We start from the raw sequence: 12,744 nt of genomic DNA, 5'->3' as shown, positions 1-12,744 counted from the left end.
TCCACGTTTATAGGGATGGTGCTGTAGATATTTTCATGTTTACACAGATGGCGGTGTAGATATTTCCATGTTTACACAGATAGCGGTGTAGACATTTCCATGTTTACACAGATAACTGTGTGGATATTTCCATGTTCATACAAATGTCGGTGAAGGTATTTCCATGTTCATAGAGATGACGGTGTAGATATTTCCATGTTTATACAGACAGCAGTGTAGTTATTACCATGTTTATAGAGATAGCAGTGTAGATATTTCCATTGATATACAGATAGCTGTGTAGATATTTGCATGTTCATACAGATAGCGGTGTAGGTATTTCCATGTTTATTCAGATAGCGGTGGAGATATTTCCATATTCATACAGTTAGCGGTGTAGATATTTCCATGTTCATACAAATGGCGGTGTAGATATTTCCATGTTTATACAGATAGCAGTGTATATATTTCCATGTTTATTGAGATAGCAGTGTAGATATTTCCATTGATGTACAGATAGCTGTGTAGATATTTGCATGTTCATACACATAGCGGTGTAGATATTTCCATGTTCATACAGATAGCGGTGTAGATATTTCCATGTTCATACTGATAACGGTGTAGATATTTCCATGTTTATAGAGATAGTGTTGTAGTTATTTCCAAGTTTATAGAGACAGCGTTGTAGATATTTCCATGTTTATACAGATAGCGGTGAAGATATTTCCATGTTTATACAGATAGCGGTGTAGATATTTCCATGTTTATACAGATAGCAGTGTAGATATGTCCATGTTTATAGAGATAGTGGTGTAGACAATTTCAATTTATACCGAGAGCAGTGTAGATATTTCCAAGTTCATACAGATAGCGGTGAAGATATTTCCACGTTTATAGAGATGGCGGTGTAGATATTTCCATGCTCATGCAGATGGCGGTGTAGATATTTCCATGTTCATACAAATGGCGGTGTAGGTATTTCCATGTTCATAGAGATGGCGGTGTAGATATTTCCATGCTCATACAGATAGCAGTGTAGATATTTCCATGTTCATACAGATAGCGGTGTAGATATTTCCATGTGCATACAGTTAGCGGTGTAGATATTTCCATGTTCTTACTGATGGCAGTGTAGATATTTACATGTTCATACAGTTAACGGTGTAGATATTTCCATGTTCATACAGATGGCGGTGTGGATATTTCCATGTTCATACAGATAGCGGTGTAGACATTTCCATGTTCATAAAGATCGCGGTGTAGATATTTCCATGTTCATACAGATGGTGGTGTAGATATTTCCATGTTCATACAGATAGCGGTGTAGATATTTCCATGTACAAACAGTTAGCGGTGTAGATATTTCCATGTTCATACAGATGGCGGTGCAGATATTTACATGTTCATACAGATGGCGGTGTAGATATTTCCATGTTCGTACGGATGGCAGTGTAGATATTTCCATGTTCATACAGAAGGTGGTGTAGATATTTCCATGTATATACAGATAGCAGTGTAGTTATTTCCATGTTTATAGAGATAGCATTGTAGATATTTCCATTGAAATACAGATAGCTGTGTAAATATTTGCATGTTCATACAGAAAGCGGTGTAGATATTTCCATGTTCATACAGATAGCGGTGTAGATATTTCCATGTTCATACAGTTAGCGGTGAAGTTATTTCCATGTTCATACAGATGGCGGTGTAGATATTTACATGTTCATACAGATGGCGGTATAGATATTTCCATGTTCGTACAGATGGCGGTGTAGATATTTCCATGTACATAGAGATGGCGGTGTAGATATTTCCATGTTTATGCAGATAGCGGTATAGATATTTCCATGTATATACAGATGGTGGTGTAGATATTTCCATGTTTATAGAGATGGCGGTCTAGATATTTCCATGTTTACAGAGATAGTGGTGTAGTTATTTCCAAGTTTATAGAGACAGCGTTGTAGATATTTCCATGTTTATACAGAGAGCGGTGAAGATATTTCCATATTTTTACAGATAGCGGTGTAGATATTTCCATGTTTATACAGAGAGCAGTGTCGATATTTCCATGTTTATAGAGAGAGTGGTGTAGATAATTTCAACTTATACCGAGAGCAGTGTAGATATTTCCAAGTTCATACAGATAGCGGTGTAGATATTTAAACGTTTATAGAGATGGCGGTGTAGATATTTCCATGTTCATGCAGAGGGCGGTGTAGATATTCCCATGTTCATACAAATGGCGGTGTAGGTATTTCCATGTTCATAGAGATGGCGGTGTAGATATTTCCATGTTCATACAAATGGCGGTGTAGATATTTCCATGTTCATAGAGATGGCGGTGTAGATATTTCCATGTTTATACAGATAGCAGTGTAGTTATTTCCATGTTTATAGAGATAGCAGTGTAGATATTTCCATTGATATACAGATAGCTGTGTAGATATTTGCATGTTCATACCGATAGCGGAGTAGATATTTCCATGTTTGTACAGATAGCAGTGTAGATATTTCCATGTTCATACAGATAGTGGTGTAGTTATTTCCATGTTCATACAGTTAGCGGTGTAGATATTTCCATGTTCTTACAGATGGCAGTGTAGATATTTACATGTTCATACAGATGGCGGTGTAGATATTTCCATGTTCATACAGATGGCGGTGTAGATATTTACATGTTCATACAGATGGCGGTGTGGATATTTCCATGTTCGTACGGATGGCAGTGTAGATATTTCCATGTTCATATAGGTGGCGGTGTAGATATTTCCATGTTTATACAGATAGCAGTGTAGTTATTTCCATGTTTATAGAGATGGCAGTGTGGATATTTCCATTGATATACAGATAGCTGTGTAGGTATTTGCATGTTCATACAGATAGTGGTGTAGATATTTCCATGTTCGTACAGATAGCTGTGTAGATATTTCCATGTTCATACAGATAGCGGTGTAGATATTTCCATGTTCATACAGATAACGGTGTAGATATATCCATGTTCATACAGATAGCGGTGTAGATATTTCCATGTTCATACAGTTAGCGGTGTAGATATTTCCATGTTCATAGAGATAACGGTGTAGATATTTCCATGTTCATGGAGATAGCGGTGTAGATATTTCCATGTTCATACAGTTAGCGGTGTAGATATTTCCATGTTCTTACAGATGGCGGTGTAGATATTTACATGTTCATACAGATGGCGGTGTAGATATTTCCATGTTCGTACAGATGGCGGTGTAGATATTTCCATCTTCATAGAGATGGCGGTGTAGATATTTCCATGTTTATGCAGATAGCGGTATAGATATTTCCATGTTTATACAGATGGTGATGTGGATATTTCCATGTTTATAGAGACAGCGGTCTAGATATTTCCATGTTTACAGAGATAGTGGTGTAGTTATTTCCAAGTTTATAGAGACAGCGTTGTAGATATTTCCATGTTTATACAGAGAGCGGTGAAGATATTTCCATATTTTTACAGATAGCGGTGTAGATATTTCCATGTTTATACAGAGAGCAGTGTCGATATTTCCATGTTTATAGAGAGAGTGGTGTAGATAATTTCAACTTATACCGAGAGCAGTGTAGATATTTCCAAGTTCATACAGATAGCGGTGTAGATATTTAAACGTTTATAGAGATGGCGGTGTAGATATTTCCATGTTCATGCAGAGGGCGGTGTAGATATTTCCATGTTTATACAGATAGCAGTGTAGATACTTCCATGTTTATAGAGATAGCAGTGTAGATATTTCCATTGATATACAGATAGCTGTGTAGATATTTGCATGTTGATACACATAGCGGTGTAGATATTTCCATGTTCATACAGATAGCGGTGTAGATATTTCCTTGTTCATACTGATAACGGTGTAGATATTTCCATGTTTATAGAGATAGTGTTGTAGTTATTTCCAAGTTTATAGAGACAGCGTTGTAGATATTTCCATGTTTATACAGATAGCGGTGAAGATATTTCCATGTTTATACAGATAGCAGTGTAGATATGTCCGTGTTTATAGAGATAGTGGTGTAGACAATTTCAATTTATACCGAGAGCAGTGTAGATATTTCCAAGTTCATACAGATAGCGGTGTAGATATTTCCACGTTTATAGAGATGGCGGTGTAGATATTTCCATGCTCATGCAGATGGCGGTGTAGATATTTCCATGTTCATTCAAATGGCGGTGTAGGTATTTCCATGTTCATAGAGATGGCGGTGTAGATATTTCCATGTTCATACAGATAGCGGTGTAGATATTTCCATGTTCATACAGATAGCGGTGTAGATATTTCCATGTTCATACAGTTAGCGGTGTAGATATTTCCATGTTCTTACTGATGGCAGTGTAGATATTTACATGTTCATACAGTTAACGGTGTAGATATTTCCATGTTCATACAGATGGCGGTGTGGATATTTCCATGTTCATACAGATAGCGGTGTAGGTATTTCCATGTTCATACAGATAGCGGTGTAGATGTTTCCATGTTCATACAGTTAGCGGTGTAGATATTTCCATGTTCATACAGATGGCTGTGCAGATATTTACGTGTTCATTCAGATGGCGGTGTAGATATTTCCATGTTCCTTCGGATGGCAGTGTAGATTTTCCATGTTCATACAGGTGGCGGTGTAGATATTTCCATGTTTATACAGATAGCAGTGTAGTTATTTCCATGTTTATATAGATAGCATTGTAGATATTTCCATTGATATACAGATAGCTGTGTAGATATTTGCATGTTCATACAGATAGCGGTGTAGATATTTCCATGTTCATAAAGTTAGCGGTGAATATATTTCCATGTTCATACAGATGGCGGTGTAGATATTTACATGTTCATAAACATGGCGGTATAGATATTTCCATGTTCGTACAGATGGCGGTGTAGATATTTCCATGTTCATAGAGATGGCGGTGTAGATATTTCCATGTTTATGCAGATAGCGGTATAGATATTTCCATGTTTATACAGATGGTGGTGTATATTTTTCCATGTTTATAGAGATGGCGGTCTAGATATTTCCATGTTTACAGAGATAGTGGTGTAGTTATTTCCAAGTTTATAGAGACAGCGTTGCAGATATTTCCATGTTTATACAGATAGCGGTGAAGATATTTCCATGTTTATACAGATAGCGGTGTAGATATTTCCATGTTTATACAGATAGCAGTGTAGATATTTCCATGTTTATAGAGATAGTAGTGTAGATAATTTCAATTTTATACAGAGAGGAGTGTAGATATTTCCAAGTTCATACAGATAGCAGTGTAGATATTTCCACGTTTATAGAGATGGCGGTGTAGATATTTCCATGTTCATACAGATGGCAGTGTAGATATTTCCACGTTCATAGGGATGGCGGTGTAGATATTTTCATGTTTACACAGATGGCGGTGTAGATATTTCCATGTTTACACTGATAGCGGTGTAGAAATTTCCATGTTTACACAGATAGCGGTGTGGATATTTCAATGTTCATACAAATGGCGGTGTAGATATTTCCATCTTCATAGAGATGGCGGTGTAGATATTTCCATGTTCATACAAATGGCGGTGTAGATATTTCCATGTTCATATAGATGGCGGTGTAGATATTTCCATGATTATACAGATAGCAGTGTAGTTATTTCCATGTTTATAGAGATAGCAGTGTAGATATTTCCATTGATATACAGATAGCTGTGTAGATATTTGCATGTTCATACAGATAGCGGTATACATATTTCCATGTTCATGCAGATAGCGGTTTAGATATTTCCATTTTCATACAGATAGCGGTGTAGATATTTCCATGTTCATACAGTTAGCGGTGTAGATATTTCCATGTTCATACAGATGGCGGTGTTGATATTTACATGTTCATACAGATGGCGGTGTAGATATTTCCATGTTCATACAGATGGCGTTGTAGATATTTCCATGTTCATACAGATAGCGGTGTAGTTATTTCCATGTTCATACCAATAGCGGTGTAGATATTTCCATGTTCATACAGTTAGCGGTGTAGATATTTCCATCTTCATACAGATGGCTGTGTAGATATTTACATGTTCATACAGATGGCGGTGTAGATATTTCCATGTTCGTACGGATGGCAGTGTAGATATTTCCATGTTCATATAGGTGGCGGTGTAGATATTTCCATGTTTGTACAGATAGCAGTGTAGTTATTTCCATGTTTATGGTGATAGCAGTGTGGATATTTCCATTGATATACCGATAGCTGTGTAGGTATTTGCATGTTCATACAGATAGCGGTGTAGATATTTCCATGTTCGCACAGATAGCGGTGTAAATATTTCCATGTTCATACAGTTAGCGGTGTAGATATTTCCATGTTCATACAGATGGCGGTGTAGAGATTTTCATGTTCATACAGATGGCGGTGTAGATATTTCCATGTTCGTACAGATGGCGGTGTAGATATTTCCAGGTTCATAGAGATGGCAGTGTAGATATGTCCATGTTTATGCAGTTAGCGGTATAGATATTTCCATGTTTATACAGATGGTGGTGTAGATATTTCCATGTTTACAGAGATGGCGCTCTAGATATTTCCATGTATACAGAGATAGTGGTGTAGTTATTTCCAAGTTTATAGAGACAGCGTTGTAGATATTTCCATGTTTATACAGATAGCGGTGAAGATATTTCCACGTTTATAGAGATGGCGGTGTAGATATTTCCATGTTCATACAGATGGCGGTGTAAATATTTACATGTTCATACAGATGGTGGTGTAGTTATTTCCATGTTCATACAGATAGCGGTGTAGATATTTCCATGTTCATACAAATGGCGGTGTAGATATTTCCATGTTCATAGAGATGGCGGTGTAGATATTTCCATGTTCATACAAATGGCGGTGTAGATAATTCCATGTTCATAGAGATGGCGGTGTGGATATTTCCATGTTTATGCAGATAGCAGTGTAGATATTTCCATGTTTATACAGATAGCGGTGGGGATAATTCCATGTTTATACAGATAGTTGGGCAGATATTTCCATGTTTATACAGATAGCGGTGTAGATATTTCCATCTTAATACGGATGGCGGTGTAGATATGTCCATATTTGTACAGATGGCGGTGTAGATATTTCCAAGTTCATACAGATGGCGGTGTAGATATTTCGAAGTTTATGGAGATAGCGATGTAGTAATTTCCATATTTATAGAGAAATCTGTGTAGATATTTCCATGTATATTCAGATAGCTGTGTAGATATTTCCATGTTCATGCAGACTACGGTGTAGATATTTCCATGTTCATCCAGATGCCGGTGTACATATATCCATGTTCATACAAATGGCGGTGAAGATATTTCCATGCTCTTACAGATGGCGGTGTAAGTATTTCCATGTTCATACAAATGGCGGTGTAGATATTTCCATGTTCATAGAGATGGCGGTGTAGATATTTCCAGGTTCATACAAATGGCGGTGTAGGTATTTCCATGTTCATAGAGATGGCGGTGTAGATATTTCCATGTTTATACAGATAGCAGTGTAGTTATTTTCATGTTTATAGAGATACCATTCTGGATATTTCCATTGATATACAGATAGCTGTGTAGATATTTGCATGTTCATACAGATAGCGGTGTAGATATTTCCATGTTCATACAGATAGTGGTGTAGATATTTCCATGTTCATATAGATAGCGGTGTAGATATTTCCATGTTAATACAGATAGCGGTGTAGATATTTCCATGTTCATACAGATAGCGGTGTAGATATTTAAATGTTCATACAGTTAGCGGTGTAGATATTTCCATGTTCATACAGATGGCGGTGTAGATATTTACATGTTGATACAGATGGCGATGTAGTTATTTCCATGTTCATACAGATAGCGGTGTAGATATTTCCATGTTCATACAGATAGCGGTGTAGATATTTCCATGTTCATAAAGATAGCGGTGTAGATATTTCCATGTTCATACCAGTAGCGGTGTAGACATTTCCATGTTCGTACATTTAGCGGTGTAGGTATTTCCATGTTCATACAGATGGCGGTGAAGATATTTACATGTTCATACAGATGGCGGTGTAGATATTTCCATGTTTGTACGGATGGCAGTGTAGTTATTTCCATGTTAATAGAGATAGCGGTGTAGATATTTCAATTGATATACAGATAGCTGTGTAGATATTTGCATGTTCATACAGATAGCGGTGTAGATATTTCCACGTTCATCCACATGGCGGTGTAGATATTTACATGTTCATACAGATGGCGGTATAGATATTTCCATGTTCTTACAGATGGCGGTGTAGATATTTCCATGTTCATAGAGATGGTGGTGTAGATATTTCCATGTTCATGCAGATAGCGGTATAGATATTTCCATGTTTATACAGATGGTGGTGTAGATATTTCCATGTTTATAGAGATGGCGGTCTAGATATTTCCATGTTTACAGAGATAGTGGTGTAGTTATTTCCAAGTTTATAGAGACAGCGTTGTAGATATTTCCATGTTTATACAGATAGCGGTGAAGATATATCCATGTTTATACAGATAGCGGTGTAGATATTTCCATGTTTATACAGATAGCAGTGTAGATATTTCCATGTTTATAGAGATATTGTTGTAGATAATTTCAATTCTATACCGAGAGCAGTGTAGATATTTCCAAGTTCATACAGATAGCGGTGTAGATGTTTCCATGTTTTTAGAGATGGCGGTGTAGATATTTCCATGTTCATACAGATGGCGGTGCAGATATTTCCATCTTTATAGGGATGGCGTTGTAGATACTTTCATGTTTACACAGATGGCTGTGTAGATATTTCCCTGTTTACACAGATAGCGGTGTAGACATTTCCATGTTTACACAGATAGCGGTGTGGATATTTCCATGTTTATGCAGATAGCGGTGTAGATATTTCCATGTTTATACAGATAGCGGTGCGGATATTTCCATGTTTATACAGATAGTTGGGCAGATATTTCCATGTTTATACAGATAGCTGTGTAGAAATTTCCATCTTAATACAGATGGCGGTGTAGATATGACCATGTTTGTACAGATGGCGGTGTAGATATTTCCATGTTCATACAGATGGCGGTGTAGATATTTCAAAGTTTATAGAGATAGTGCTGTAGATATTTCCATATTTATAGAGAAATCTGTGTAGATATTTCCATGTATATTCAGATAGCTGTGTAGATATTTCCATGTTCATGCAGATAGCGGTGTAGATATTTCCATGTTCATCCATATGCCGGTGTACATATATCCATGTTCATACAGATAGCGGTGAAGATATTTCCATGTTGTTACAGATGGTGGTGTAGGTATTTCCATGTTCATAGAGATGGCGGTGTAGATATTTCCAGGTTCATACAAATGGCGGTGTAGATATTTCCATGTTCATAGAGATGGCTGTGTTGATATTTCCATATTTATAGAGATAGCAGTGTAGTTATTTCCATGTTTATAGAGATAGTAGTGTAGATATTTCCATTGATATACAGCTAGCTCTGTAGATATTTGCATGTTCATAGAGATAGCGGTGTAGATATTTCCATGTTCATACAGATAGCGGTGTAGATATTTCCATGTTCATACAGATAGCGGTGTAGATATTTCCATGTTCATACAGTTAGCGGTTTAGATATTTCCATGTTCATACAGATGGCGGTGTAGATATTTACATGTTCATACAGATGGCGGTGTGGTTATTTCCATGTTCATACAGATAGCGGTGTAGATATTTCCATGTTCATACAGATAGCGGTGTAGATATTTCCATGTTCATACAGATAGCGGTGTAGATATTTCCATGTTCATACCAATAGCGGTGTAGACATTTCCATGTTCATATATTTAGCGGTGTAGATATTTCCATGTTCATACAGATGGCGAAGATATTTCCATGTTCATACAGATAGCGGTGTAGATATTTCCATGTTCATACAGTTAGCGGTGTAGATATTTCCATGTTCATACAGATGGCGGTGTAGATATTTCCATGTTCATAGAGATGGCGGTGTAGATATCTCCATATTTATACAGATAGCAGTGTAGTTATTTCCATGTTTATAGAGATAGCAGTGTAGATATTTCCATTGATATACAGACAGCTGTGTAGATATTTGCATGGTCATACAGATAGCGGTGTAGATATTTCCATGTTCGTAGAGATAGCGGTGTAGATATTTCCATATTCATACATACAGCGGTGTAGATATTTAAATGTTCTTACAGTTAGCGGTGTAGATATTTGCATGTTCATACAGATGGTGGTGTAGATATTTACTTGTTGATACAGATGGCGGTGTAGATATTTCCATGTTCATACAGATAGCGCTGTAGATATTTCCATGTTCATACAGATAGCGGTGTAGATATTTCCATGTTCATACAGATAGCGGTGTAGATATTTCCATGTTCATACCAATAGCGGTGTAGACATTTCCATGTTCATACATTTAGCGGTGTAGATATTTCCATGTTCATACAGATGGCGGTGAAGATATTTACATGTTCATACAGATGGCGGTGTAGATATTTCCATGTTTGTACGGATGGCAGTGTAGATATTTCCATGTTCATACAGGTGGTGGTGTATATATTTCCATGTTTATACAGATAGCAGTGTAGTTATTTCTATGTTAATAGACATAGCGGTGTAGATATTTCCATTGATATACAGATAACTGTGTAGATAATTGCATGTTCATACAGATAGCGGTGTAGATATTTCCATGTTCGTACAGATAGCGGTGTAGCTATTTCCATGTTCATACAGATAGCGGTGTAGATATTTCTATGTTCATACAGATAACGGTGTAGATATTTTCATGTTCATACAGACAGCGCTGTAGATATTTACATGTTCATACAGATGGCGGTATAGATATTTCCATGTTCTTACAGATGGCGGTGTAGATATTTCCATGGTCATAGAGATGGCGGTGTAGATATTTCCATGTTTATGCAGATAGCGGTATAGATATTTAAATGTTTATACAGATGGTGGTGTAGATATTTCCATGTTTATAGAGATGGCGGTCTAGATATTTCCATGTTTACAGAGATAGTGGTGTAGTTATTTCCAAGTTTATAGAGACAGCGTTGTAGATATTTCCATGTTTATACAGATAGCGGTGAAGATATTTCCATGTTTATACATGTAGCGGTGTAGATATTTCCATGTTTATACAGATAGCAGTGTAGATATTTCCATGTTTATAGAGATAATGGTGTAGATAATTTCAATTTTATACAGAGAGCAGTGTAGATATTTCCAAGTTCATACAGATAGCGGTGTAGATATTTCCACGTTTATAGAGATGGCGGTGTAGATATTTCCAAGTTCATACAGATGGCGGTGCAGATATTTCCATGTTTATGCAGATAGCAGTGTAGATATTTCCATGTTTATACAGATAGCGGTGCGGATATTTCCATGTTTATACAGATAGTTGGGCAGATATTTCCATGTTTATACAGATAGTAGTGTAGATATTTCCATCTTAATATAGATGGCGGTGTAGATATGTCCATGTTTGTACAGATGGCGGTGTAGGTATTTCCATGCTCATACAGATGGCGGTGTAGATATTTCGAAGTTTATAGAGATAGCGCTGTAATTATTTCCATATTTATAGAGAAATCTGTGTAGATATTTCCGTATATATTCAGATAGCTGTGTAGATATTTCCATGTTCATGCAGATAGCGGTGTAGATATTTCCATATTCATCCAGATGCCGGTGTACATATATCCATGTTCATACAGATGGCGGTGAAGATATTTCCATGTTCATACAGATGGTGGTGTAGATATTTCCATGTTCATACAAATGGCGGTGTAGATATTTCCATGTTCATTGAGATGGCGGTGTAGATATTTCCATGTTCATACAAATGGCGGTGTAGATATTTCCATTTTCATAGAGATGGCGGTGTAGATATTTCCATATTTATACAGACAGCAGTGTAGTTATTTCCATGTCTATAGGGATAGCAGTGTAGATATTTTCATTGATATACAGATAGCTGTGTAGATATTTGCATGTTCATACAGATAGCGGTCTAGATATTTCCATGTTCATACAGATAGCGGTGTAGATATTTCCATGTTCATAGAGATGGTGGTGTAGATATTTCCATGTTCATACAGATGGCCGTGTAGATATTTCCATGTTCATAGAGATGGCGGTGTAGACATTTCCATGTTTATACAGATAGCAGTGTAGTTATTTCCATGTTTATATTGATTCCATTCTGGATATTTCCATTGTTATACAGATAGCTGTGTAGATATTTGCATGTTCATACAGATAGCGGTGTAGATATTTCCGTGTTCATACACATAGCGGTGTAGATATTTCCATGTTCATACAGATAGCGGTGTAGATATTTCCATGTTAATACGGAGAGCGGTGTAGATATTTCCATGTTCATACAGATGGCGGTGTAGATATTTACATGTTCATACAGATGGCGGTGTAGATATTTCCATGTTCGTACAGATGGCAGTGTAGATATTTCCATGTTCATAGAGATGACAGTGTAGATATTTCCATATTTATACAGATAGCAGTGTAGTTAATTCCATGTTTATAGAGATAGCAGTGTAGATATTTCCACTGATATACAGATAGCTGTGTATATATTTGCATGGTCATACAGATAGCGGTGTAGATATTTCCATGTTCGTACAGATAGCGGTGTAGATATTTCCATGTTCATACAGATAGCGGTGTAGATATTTCCATGTTCATACAGA

The sequence above is a fragment of the Gorilla gorilla genome, chromosome 19, assembly GCF_029281585.2.
Source record: "Gorilla gorilla gorilla isolate KB3781 chromosome 19, NHGRI_mGorGor1-v2.1_pri, whole genome shotgun sequence".
Taxonomy (NCBI): domain Eukaryota; kingdom Metazoa; phylum Chordata; class Mammalia; order Primates; family Hominidae; genus Gorilla; species Gorilla gorilla.
This window is presented reverse-complemented; position numbering follows the sequence as displayed.